This window comes from Camellia sinensis, chromosome 4 (genome assembly GCF_055761805.1).
Source record: "Camellia sinensis isolate YWXY chromosome 4, ASM5576180v1, whole genome shotgun sequence".
Lineage (NCBI taxonomy): Eukaryota > Viridiplantae > Streptophyta > Magnoliopsida > Ericales > Theaceae > Camellia > Camellia sinensis.
Window position 1 is genome coordinate 217,273,149 of NC_138964.1, and position 13,644 is coordinate 217,286,792.

Sequence of the window (13,644 nt, forward strand, 5' to 3'; positions counted from 1 at the left end):
TTATATAATTTATTTTAAGGCTTATATCCATATTTTTTTTTGTATTGTCCATGGTACACTAGTTACAACTAATATTCAGCTTGTTTGTTTCTTGTTTTCAGAAAATTTACTTTTTTACTTTTCGTATTTTAATGTTTTGAATGATTTTTTTTTAATTTTTAGACACACCTAACATAAATACACTTAAAACGTATAATATTTATAAAAAAATATTTAAAAAATACATTAAATACCAAAAAATACAAAAAAAAAAAAACAAAAGCAAAAATTTAGTATAATTTTTTTTTGTATTTTTGTGTATTTATTAATTTTTTAAAATATTTTTTTAGATTTTTTGGGCTTCTGTGATTATTTTTAGATTTTTTTAATTTTTTTATTAAATTAGTTTAATAATGATATCAAAGTTGTAGCAATGTTTAACTTGAATTTATGACATTATTTGAAAAACATTTGGAAAAATAAAAATTAATTTGACGAAAATAAATATAAAAAAATATTTTATGATTCTAAAAATATTTTTACTCTTCAAAAACAATTATATAAAAATAATATATGCTTGAATTTTTGAAATTATTATTATTTTTTGAGTCTCTATGTCCCTCTCATTTTTTTTCTCTCTTTTTTTCCGTTTCCTTCTGACACATATATGCATGCATGAAGTAAAGAGGGTATGGGAGCTTTTATTTACGCACACCAAACACACTCTATGCACACATTTAATAAAGAGAATGTGCAAAAAATATAGTGAGAATGATGCGCAAAAAATATATATTGTGTGTGCAAATAGAAGCTCCCAGAGGGTATTGTCTATTTGCGCAAGAAATAAGGCAAAATCACGACTTTGTCCTTGGAAAATGTTCAAGCAGATTGCACGTGAGCAATCTCCATCCACAAAACAAATGATAGTAATTTATTATCCTTATTCAGAGCAGTTTCAAAATTTAAAATCAAATATATTATAATTAAAAAATTAAGAATAAAAGTGACACAAAATTCAAATTATAGAACCATCAGTCTATCCGTTTGGTGTACCTGTTAAAATAGATTATAGATTATGACTTTAATAAGAAGTTATAAATCTATTTGGTGTAATTGTTGGATTATAAATTTAAATTATTGAGTAGTATTTGTTAAATAAGCTGTAAAGTAGTTTTTTCAATTAACTTTTATTTTTTGTTATTCACTATTTGTCTACATTTCTCATAAAAAATAATAATAATATATAGTCCATTTGGATCTTTTTCTATTTTGAAAAAAATATAAAATAAAAAAATTTAAGAGTATAACCGTAAATTAATATATCCACAGCAGAAGCTGATAACCAGAAGTAAGGGGTGAACAACTTCTTCGAATCAGTTTTTTTGAATTAAAATAAGTTGTTAAAATTAAAAGTTATTTAAAATAAATTTAACTAAACAGTTTAAAATAACTTTTTCAAAACTAAAAATTATAAATTGAATAAAAAAAAACCAAACAGACACCCCCATATGTGAATAGGACTAGATTGCAGTCTCCTGCAGTACACTACACAAAGAAATCACGGGAGCGGACAGCAAAGGGTCGGCTTCAAATAATATGTAATCACAAGAATCATGACTTGTTCAAACTTATATCCCAAGGACCATTCAAATTCTGAATCCTAGGGACTAATTGCATTCTCTTTAATTATTGTATACTTCAAATGGACTGCTTCAAACTAGTTGATCATCAGAATTATGATTTGATCACTGGCGGTGACAATTCCATGAATTTTGTTTTTGTTTTTTTTTATTTATTATTTTTTATAGGTAAATTGTAGTTATATCTTAAGATTTATCTAAAACATAAATTATCCTTTCTGATTTAGAAATTATAAATACCAAATTGTTAAAGTTTAGATTTAAATAATATCAACATTATAAATTAAATTACTTGCTTACCCTTCAATACGTTAAAAAATGACTTTACTACCCTCATTTCTTCAATTTTTTCCATTCTTCCTCACTAAAACCAACATAATGTCCAGTGAGTGGTAGGAAGATAAAATAATTTGGTTAGGAAATGAGACTAACAATTATATATATATATATATATATCTATATAATAAGGCACAAGGTTTTTGAAAATGTGTGAAAATATATGAGAGACACATTTGTATCAATGGCTGAGATCTTTCCTGATCAACATCTAATGGTTCTGTCTCTCAAACACTCCTCTCATTCCTGTCCAAGTGTATCAAACATTCATCTTCTTCTGTTTCTCAAACGACTGCCTCACACCTACTCTTTCTCTCTCTTCTTCTTCTTGATTTCAAATTTTAAACTCTTTATCTACCCATTTCTCTCTCAGCTTTTGCCTCTACATTTCTCTCTGGCTTCACCAGAGCTTACTCCGACCGTCGTTCAAAATCACTGCGACCTGTAGCTCTGTTCTCTCCAGCAACTTAGTTGCAAAATCAGAGCTCACTGCGACCATCGACCACTCCTGTAAGCTTATTACAATATGAGTTTGGTGTGATTTTAGTTTTATGATCTGGGTTTGATGTCTTTGTTGGGGTGGTGCTTTTTTAAGGTTGGTCTAATCTGGCTTTGATTTGAGTTTGGTCCTCAAAATATATTGGAATCATGTTGAGTTTGAAATCATGTTGGAATCAAAATATATTGGAATCATATTGGAATCACGTTGATTTGAGTTATAATTTGAGTTTATACATATCTGGGTTTATACATATTGTGGGGATATAATTCCTAAGTCCCAACACGTGGCCAAGGTGACGCCGACGTGTCAGCCAAGGTACCACGTGTCTAGATCATGACACCGAGGTTATATTGTCAAGGCCGAGGTTATCTCCGAAGATATCAGAATCTGAGATAACTGGATAAGGCACAAGAGTCCTAGAATGATGAGGGGACTCAGCCTGGATAAAGATAAAACTCTTAGGGAGTTTATCTCTATCTATTAAAGAGTCCTGGATAAGCACTGAGCAAAAGTCCATTGAAGCTAGGCTTCTATTAGGACTAAGATTGAGTTAATTATAAAAGAGAGGCACCCCCATAGGTCTAAGGTACGTAATTTATATTCTGAACAGTGAATTTAGCACTATTGATTATCTTTGAGAGATATACTGACTTGATCGTCGGAGTGTCCCCGGGTGGACGAACCACCGCTGAAATCTTCTCTTTCTGTTGCAGGTCAGCCAGGTGTCATCTATTCTGCTAGTGCTCTCCAGCTGAATACTGAGTTGGGCAGTGTGATCGGAAAATCACTCACACAATTTGGCGCCATCTGTGGGAAAGAAAGAAGAATAGATGGCCAGTGATGGACAGAAAGAAAAGATTGGAGAAGACACTCCCGCTGGGAGTGGCAGACCTATCGACCTTGACGTTGAAGGAGACAACCGCAACACAGAAACTCGTGACCAGAATCACATCAAGAAAGACGTCGGCCGGGATGGCGACGTATCAAAGAAGCCAGATCAAAGTGGGTACTACAATGAGGATGACCTCCAGGTGTGGGAGGATAAATGCCTGCGGAGGGACGAAGAGGTAAAAGAGATGGCAAACAAATTGGCAGACCTGCAATCGGTCGTTAATTTTATGATGCAAAACAATGTCATGCAGCCACCATACCCACTGCAGGACACGCCGATCCCAACGGCCAATGCCCAGAAGGGAGGACAGAAGCAAATCCCAATAGCCCCTCAGCATACCAGGAGTGAAAAACACTCTCACTGGCCTTCAAGAGAGGTTGGACGAGGAGAGTCAAGGAGAGAAGAATCGCGGAGGACACATCACGCGAAGGAGGCAGACCCCAAAGAACATCGGCATGTTCAGGGGCAGACACTCTGCTTTGACACAACCCACAGAGAAAGATCGAAAAGGACCCACCATGAAGTTGAAAGTAGTATGCCGAAGAGACTGAAGTCAGGAGATAGCTGAGCTCCTGGGCAGAGCAAAGAACACTTGAGAGATTACCTTAAGAGGAAGCAGCAGAATGCTGATGCTGAGGTAACTTCACCTGAAAAGCCCAGAACACCATTCTCAGTGGAGTTAGACAAATTTGAGGCTCCGAAGAGATTCAGTATGCCGAGGTTCCAAATATACGATGGTAAGTCAGACCCTAACTTCCATGTTGGATTATATTTGAACTCAATGGCATTGTATAGTGGGAACGAGCCGTTGCTCTGCAAAGTGTTCCCTTCATCATTCGGGAAGATCGCATCAGATTGGTTCCATCAACTACCTAAGGGAAGTGTGAAGACCTGGGAAGGCCTGGCCGAGATGTTTGTGGCCAGGTTCGTGACAAACAAACTGCAGCCATTGAGGGTGGATGCACTAATGGCTTTGAAGATCAATAAGGATGAAGGCCTTAGGGCCTATGCAAAAAGGTACTATGAGGTGTTCAATCGAATACCAGAATGTAATCAAGGGGTGGCGGTCGTATCTTTCAAAAACGGCCTAAAAGACAACTGTCCACTGCGAAAATCTTTGGCAAAGACATTGCCAAAAAGCGTGGAAGAGCTCATAGCAAGGATCGGGAAGTACGCTAAAGCCGAAGAAGATACATCGGGGACCAAGGAGGCAAAGCAAGAAAAGGGAAATGGCTCACCGAAGCGAGGCCGAGGTAACAACGGATCCAGCAAACAGGAGACAGAACCGAGGGCAACACAGGCAGTGACAACTGTGTTCCGAATCCCAATTCACAAAGTCCTGGATCAAATTCGAAATCAACCCTATTTCAGAACGCCAGCAAAGGCACTAGGAGAATTCATGGGAAGAAACCTTGGCAGGCATTGTGCTTACCACAATGAAAACGGACATATGACTCAGGGCTGCAAAGCCCTGAAAACACACTTGGAAGACCTGGTGAGGCAAGGCCATCTGAGAGACCTTGTCGATGAGGCCAGAACAAGGGAAGAGCAGGCAAGATTGCCTCAGGCGACAACAGCCCCACTTCCCCCAGCACAGCAACCACAAGCAGGAGGACCTTAGGTAATTAATGTAATTCACTCAAAGGTTAACGAAAACGAGATTCGGGGGGAGACCCAGAAGGTAAAATATCTGCAGCATGTCTACCAAGTCGGGGAGAAGAGACATCGGGTAGAGGAGTACTAAGGACCAATAGTGTCATTTTCTGAAGCCAACCTTGAGATGATGCAGCATCCGCATAATGATGCCTTGGTAGTATCCCTCTAGGTTGGAGAATGCCAAGTAAAGTGCATCTTGATTGACCAAGGTAGCTCTTGAGACATCATGTACGTCCGATGTTACAAGGAGCTCGGCCTCCACCCAGACAATATGGAGTAGTCCAATAGCCCAATGGTCGGGTTCAATGGAACACCGACATGGCCACTGGGAACAACCAGTTTGGAGGTGCAGGTAGGCACCAGGAAGATAACAACAGAGTTCACCATAATTGACACACCCTCCCCTTACAACATCATTTTGAGAAGGCCATGGTTGTATACAATGAGGGTTGTTCCCTCAACTTTGCATCAACTATTGCGGTTCTCAACTATTGCTGTTCTCAACGGAGTATGGGATTGAAGAGGTCAGAGGAGATCAGCTGCAGGCAAAGAATTGCTCCATGGCAGTAATGAAATCCACCTGCAACATTCGAAAACCAGAGAAGGCAGAAATTGAAGACGAGGACGTAGAGGTCCTAGAGGATGTCGACAAAGAGTCGGCCGAAAAAAGTGAAGAAACACTAAAGAAAATCCTCGTCCAAGAGGGGGATGAAGAACGCTTCTTTCTTCTCGGCTCGGGCCTAGCCGAAGAGGAAGAAAGAGAGATGGAAACGTTCTTGAGAGCAAATATTGAGGTGTTTGCTTGGACACCTTACGAGATGCCTGGTATTGACCCCGAGGTCACTTGCCATAAACTGAATGTTAATAGGTCGGCAAAATCGGTAATACAACGAGCAAAAAGACCGACGTTGATACACGTCGAAGCCGTGGAGGAGGAAGTAGACAGACTTCTCGAGGCCAGGGCCATTCGAGAGGTAGATTACCCGACATGGCTATCAAACACAGTAGGAGTGAAGAAGAAGAATGGTAAATGGAGGGTCAGCATAGACTTTACTAGCTTGAACAAAGCCTGTCCCAAAGATAGTTTTCCTCTACCCAAGATTGACCAGCTGGTAGACGCCACTTTGGGGCATGGAAGGATGAGCTTCCTGGATGTCTATAGGGGATACCATCAGATAGCCATGTATCCTCCAGATGAGGAGAAGACTGCATTTATCACCCCAAAAGGTCTGTACTACTACAGAGTGATGCCTTTTGGGTTGAAAAACGCAGGTGCAATTTACCAAAGACTGGTAACTAAGATGTTCAAACACCTGATTGGTAGAACGGTGGAAGTTTACATCGATGACATGGTCGTGACGACCAAGGAACCTAAAGGTCATCTGGCCGACCTGAAAGCAGTCTTTGACATCCTTAAAACATATCGGTTCCGACTCAATGCAGCGAAGTGTGCATTTGGAGTAGGATCTGGTAAGTTTTTAGGACACCTGGTGACTAGAAGGGGCATTGAGACCAGCCCAGATCAGATTAAGGCCATCTTAGAATTGAAGAGCCCGACATCAGCAAAACAGGTACAAATGTTGACTGGAAGGGCCACAGCCCTGAATAAGTTTATAAGCAGAAGCTCAGACAAGTGTAAACCTTTCTTCAACTTAGTGAAGAAAGCCACAGATTTTTTATAGACAGAAGAATGCGAGGCCACCCTGGCCGACCTGAAGAAGTATTTGATCACAACTCTAGTTCTTTCAAATCCAGAACCTGGGGAGGAGTTGTTTTTGTACTTAGCAGTCTCAGAACACGCAGTAAGCGCAATGGTAATCCGAGAAGAAAAAGGAGAGCAAAGGTCTGTTTACTATGTAAGCAAAACCCTGGCCGATGCAGAAACAAGGTATCTACCCTTAGAAAAATTGGCACTGACCTTAGTAATGTCTTCAAAGAAACTGAACTATTACTTCCAGGCCCATAAAATTATGGTGCTAACAGAACACCCCTTGAAGTCTTTGCTACAACAAGGAGACCTGACAAGAAGAATAGCCAAATGGGCAGTGGCCTTGGGACAATATGACTTGGAGTACAGACCCAGAATAGCAATCAAAGGCCAAGTTTTGGCCGACTTCGTGGCCGAGTTCACTCCAGAATCCATCACACATTGGGCTTCATTGAGCCAAGGTGAACGATGTCCAAGCAAGCAAGAAGAAGCCCAGCCAAATGCAACAGAACAAAGGAAAAAGGAAAAACTTAGACCCTGCAGCATTTACATCGGCGACTCCTTTCAATTGTTTGTCGATGGGAGCTCAAACCGGCAAGGAGCGGGGGCAGGAGTAGTACTGGTATCTCCAGATGGAGAAGTATTGGAACAGTCCATTCGATTGGGGTTCAAGGCCTCAAACAATGAAGCAGAATATGAAGCATTGATTGTAGGACTAAAGCTAGCGGTAGCAACAGAAGTAGATGAGGTGATAGTCTTCTGTGACTCCCAGCTCATAGTCAACCAGACAACGAGCGAATTTGCAGCCCGAGATGAAAGGATGTTAGCCTACACAAAGGAAGCCAACAGGTTAGTAGCTTTGTTTCAGAATTGCCAACTACATCAGGTTAGCTGAGATGATAACAGTCACGCCGATGCACTAGCCAATCTGGCCAGTGCAATACAACTTGGAAAAGCAAGGACGATAATGGTCGAATACTTGTCGGGCCCGAGCATCGAACCACTGACCACAGAGCATGAAGCAATGTGTATGGACATGGGACCAAGCTGGATGGATGCAATTGTTGCATTCCTAAAAGAAGGAAAGCTACCAGATGACCACAAGGAGGCACACAAGATCAGATTGAAATCGACAAGATTCAGTCTAACAGCAGAAGGACATCTCTACAGAAGATCTTTCACTGGACCCCTTTTAAGGTGTGTACACCCATCACAAGTTGAGGATTTTTTATATGAAATACATGAAGGAATCTGTGGAAGCCACACTGGGGGCAGATCACTTGCTCACAGGGCCATTATCCAGGGGTATTGGTGGCCTTACATGTAGAAAGACGCAGAAGCCTATGTCAAGAAGTGTGGAAAGTGCCAAAGGTTTGCACCACTGATACACCAGCCAGCAGCAGACCTGAATCCAGTATCCAGTCCTTAGCCGTTTGCCTAATGGGGCATGGATCTCGTTGGGCAACTGCCCCAAGCAACTGGACAAAGAAAGTACCTGCTTGTAGTAACAGATTACTTCACCAAATAGATAGAAGCTAAGCCCCTAGCCAAGATCCGAGATATAGATGTGAAGAACTTTTTATGGAGAAACATCATCACCAGATTTGGAATTCCGAGAGTAATAGTGGCTGATAATGGAACACAATTTGACAGTAAGCAGATCAAGAACTTCTGTGCAAAGTTCAAGATCAAGAACTACTTTTCAACCCCAAGTTTTCCTCAAAGCAATGGACAAGCAGAAACATCCAACAAAGTTATCCTGGATCGGATAAAGAAAAGACTGCAAGCAGCAAAAGGAAAGTGGGTGGATGAACTACCAAATGTGCTCTGGGCATATCGGACTACGCCGAGAAGATCAACAGGGGAATCTCGCTTTGCCATGACTTATGGCACAAAAGCTGTCATTTCGCTCGAAGTCGGCATCCCTGGGATCAGAACCCAGGGAGTAGAAAATAGGACTAATGATGTACTCTTAGCTCGAGATCTAGACCTACTAGAAGAAAGAAGAGAGAAAGTTGCAATTCAGCTCGCAGCCTACTAGTAGCAGCTTGCCAGAGCTTATAATAAAAGAGTCAACCCAAGGGAGTTCCAAGTCGGCGACCTAGTCTTGAGAAAAGTCGTCGGCAACAAGAAGGATCCCAGGGAGGGCAAGCTTGGCCCAAACTGGGAAGGACCCTACAGAATCACTTCGGTATTAGGCAACGGGGCATATCGACTTGAAGATAGTGAGGGCAAAGAGTTGCCAAGACCCTGGAATACTTATAATCTGAAGTTTTTCTATCATTAGATTTTCCTTGTTATTTGCCGACGTAATGAATAAAATTTTAGCAGAATTCTTCTATATTTGTGACTGATGACGATACATAATGTTGTTTGGGAATACATGCATAATGGGACCCCAAGTGGAACTTAGGTTCACATTAGGGGGCAGAGAGAAGAAATGATGTTTAACACTTGTTGAAACTTGAGAAAAGTTTACAAGTTGAAGTTAAACTGAAATGATATTTAACACTTGTTGAAACTTGAGAAAAGTTTACAAGTTGAAGTTAAACCGAAATGATGTTTAACACTTATTGAAACTTAAAAAGTTTACAAGTTGAAGTTAAACCGAGATGATGTTTAACACTTGTTGAAACTTGAGAAAAGTTTACAAGTTGAAGTTAAACCGAAATGATGTTTAACACTTGTTGAAACTTAAAAAGTTTACAAGTTGAAGTTAAACCGAGATGATGTTTAACACTTGTTGAAACTTGAGAAAAGTTTACAAGTTGAAGTTAAACCGAAATGATGTTTAACACTTGTTGAAACTTGAGAAAAGTTTATAAGTTGAAGTTCAACCGAAATGATGTTTAATATTTGTTGAAACTTAAAAAGTTTACAAGTTGAAGTTAAACCGAGATAATGTTTAACACTTGTTGAAACTTGAGAAAAGTTTACAAGTTGAAGTTAAACCGAAATGATGTTTAACACTTGTTGAAACTTGAGAAAAGTTTACAAGTTGAAGTTAAACCGAAATGATGTTTAACACTTGTTGAAACTTAAAAAGTTTACAAGTTGAAGTTAAACTGAGATAATGTCTAACACTTGTTGAAACTTAAAAAGTTTACAAGTTGAAGTTAAACCGAGATAATGTTTAACGCTTGTTGAAACTTATGAAAAGCTTACAAGTGAAAGTCTAAGGTAAAACACTTGTTGAAATTTTATAAAACCAAGGTTATATTTAGAAAGGTACCTGGGTACTTGCCAAGATAAATCATCACTTTGTATTACCGAGGTGCTTCACCCTGAGAAGGTTGCACAAAGACTAAAGAGCATTTTTGAAGACACAAAATTATTCTAAGTATGAAAGTCATACAAGAAGCAATAAAGGGAAGACAAACAATACAGACAAACAATGCAAACATTCAAGAAAGAAAGAAGTTGTATTCATAAAAAGGAACATCGACAGCTTAAAGAGTTTACATTACTCTAAAAAGAAACAAAGTACAAAGCACAGAAGAAAGAGAAAAACATGAAATTAAGAGTCTTCAGCAGCAGGCTCGGTTTGGACCTCGGAGGATTGCTGAGAAGACATCTCGGCAGCCTTCTCGGCCGCAAGTTCAGCATCGATTTCTTGCAGGGTTTTATCTAGGCTCTTGTCAGAAGGGGGCACATCCGATGACGCCTTCTTCGGAGTGGCATCCTTGGGGACTTCCTCATCCTCCTCATCTTGAGTCAAGTCTAGGACTTGATCATTCAGAGAAGGCAATTTGGCCCCAGCAGCATCTTTCGACTTTCTCACCAAAACCTCCTCTTCAGATTCAGAGTCGTCATCGGATTGAGTTGGAGTTGGGGGGAATGGAAGAGGAATGGCGTCGGTGTTCCGAAGGGGCGAGTCCTCGGGGACTTTAAGCTTTTTTAGAAGAGACATCCAACTAAGGGTGAAACCCTTGTTGCATGCCTACTTCACTTGCTTCTCATAGTCCGCCGTGACATCGGCCACGCCTTCATTGTAGCCCTTCTGGTCAGCCTCTTTTAGCTCAGCATCTTTGGTAGCCAAAGCGTTTTGCAGTTCATTTTGGGCCTGGGCCATCTTTTCCTAGGCATCCTTCTTTTCGGCCTTAAGCACCTTCTTGATGGCCTCAACAGATTCTGCCTTTTCTTTGGCATCATTTTGGGCCTTGATGGCAACCTCCGCCTAGTTTTCCAGTTTTTTCATTTTTGATTGTAAACTTTTGTTGGCCTTTTGAAGACTGGAGACCTCCCTCTTCATCTCGGCCAGCCTCTCTCGGTTCTCAAAAGATTGTACCGAGAAAGAATGGGCATACTGGATTGCCTGAGAAAACATAAAACAGAACAGAAGTTGTTAGAAAAATTACAAGTATGGAATCAACAGAAAGAAAGAAGAAGTTGCCAGATAAAGACACTTACTTGAACGGAGCGTTGAAGCATTAGAGCGTAGTTTTCATACTCGCTTAACTCGACATTTCGGTCAAGATCACCGGGGAGAAGCAGAGCGGTACTAAGGGCTACGTCGACGTTAATGTCATTAGCATTATCGTTGGCCATAATTGGCTTATCTTCCAGAGTGATTTTGGGGGCCCAGGGGGCGTCATGTTTTTTGGACCCCGAGGTGGTTGCAGAGGATGACCTCGGCCTCTTTGATTTCGGAGAATCGGATGGTTGGGCCTCGGCACGCCTCTTCTCCGCGGTAGGCTGGGACTTGTCACTTTCAGCCAGTTTGGAGATCGGCAAAGTGTCCTCAGTGTTAACCTGAGTCACCTTGGCCTTTGGTTGAGCCTTTTTAATTCTTTTTTGTTTTGGTGGAGGCTGGGTTTGCACTGGTGAAGCGTCAACGGTTGATGGGATGCTGGCCAGGAGATCTTTTGCAACGGCTTTTTGACGGCCCATCTCAGCAGAAAAAATGGTTCGTCGCCGGCGTTGTCATTGGGATATCAGGATCAGGTATGGAGCCGAGGCTGACGGTTGTTCAGCTGGATCAGAGGTTGATTCTTGGTTTGTCCGAGATGTGGACGCGACTTGTGGAGATGTGGCAGAAGGTGGAGAAAGGATTTTCTTCTTCTTTTTTGGGACGTCGGGAAGAGCCGACTTATATGTTGGAATGAAGTTGAGAAGCAGAATGAAGTTGAGAAGCAGAGGGCCCTTCCGCTTGAGAACTGGCAGATCCAAAAGTCTCCTCAAGTCTTTGCTTGGAAAGAAAGACTAACGGAAACCCTTTGGAGGCTGAGGAAGAGTTTCACGAAAAAATAGACATTCGAAACAAATAAGAGTATCAAAGACTTTGAAACGGACAAGTAAATATGGACACAGGGCTCTTACCATTGTCCTTTACAAAAATTGATCGAGGAAGAGGGTAGAGATGGAGGTCCTCGTCTGGAGCAAATTCCCAGTTCCCCGAGGTAATGAAGTAATCGTCTCCAGCTCCCTTGTTGGAGTCTGGGAGGTTGGCTACGATTTTGTATTCAGTGGACCTCGGCTTAAGGTAGTAAATATAGCCCGTATCTTTTTTGAGGCCACACATGATGTAGCAATACTGGATGTCCGCTAAGGTGATCTTAGCGTTTTCTTGTTTGGCTAAGGCTATGATACCGTTAATAACTTGGTAGGAGTTGGTGGCAAGTTGCATTGGGTTCAACTTATAATAGTGGGTTAGCTCACGGAAAAAATGTTGAGTGGAAGCCGAAGTCCGCATTCAATAAAGGCTACGGCAGGGAAGGGCATGGAGTTAGTTGTGGGCATGATAGAGTCGTCATTCCCAGCCAACCTCAGATGGACGTCGGTAGGGATGGAAAACTCTCGCGTAAAGTAGTCTAATTTTGTTGGGGTGTCTACCTTATGCTTCCACATGCCCATGATATCGGCCTAGCTAGGAGGAACTGGATTTCAGAATGAAGGTGTTTTAAAGGGTTATTGGGACCTCAGAAACAACCTAAAGTATGTGTTGGGCAAGAGTTTGTGGAAATAGTTTCAGTTTTTCCTAAATAATCGTGGGTTCTATCGGCAAATCCCAAACCTAGATCTATGGAAACAAAGATTGAAGGCGCAAAAATCTGGAAAACAGAAAACGAGAACGTGTTTCAGAATCAAGAACAAGGGTGAACTACCAAGAACACTGTGACAGAGTGTGTGAAAGGGTACAAGGTCAAGAACAATTACAAAATTGCAGAAAAATTGTAAGCAGTGCGAGTATTCAAGACATGGGCAAAAGGCAAAATCGTGAAATAAACACATTCAGATGCATGATTCATGAATCAAATGTTGGAGTAAAACAACAATGGTGACTAATGATAAAGTAAAATTTCTTGGAGCGTAACAAGAACTAAAAACCAGAAGGAACGATGACTTACCAGAGGGAAAAAGCCGATGTTGAGATCGCCGAAGTCAGACAAACGGCGGTAGCGGAAAAAGAGCCTCACCGGAAGAGGTAAAACAGTGGTGGTAGCAGAGCTTCAGAGCTTGGAACAATGGAAGATTAGAGAAGGCAAGAGAGAGAAAGAATTTTGAATAGAGACGATGTGAAGTGAAAAGACGAAAGGGGGAAAAAGTTTTTTTAAAAACCTAAAATGGCGGCAACACAGAATTGATGAGCCTAGAAAAACAGATTTGTCAGACGGCACACGCAGGCGTGAAACGACTTACAAGCGCGTAACAAGTACGATCCAGTGAGGGGAAGGCACGTGGCTTAAATGGTTGCGTTGTTATGTATAACAGCTCATACGCGTGAAGAAGCCCTTGGGATTCTTAATCTTTAAGAAGACATATCGGCCTATGATGATGATCTCAGCTAACGCCGATGTACTGGCAGGAAGTACCGATGTACTGGCAGGAAGTACCGATATAGGTTCCATCACCTCAGAATGCCGAGGTAATAGAACCTAGGGGCCAGTTGTGGGGATATAATTCCTAAGTCCCAACACGTAGCCAAGGTGAC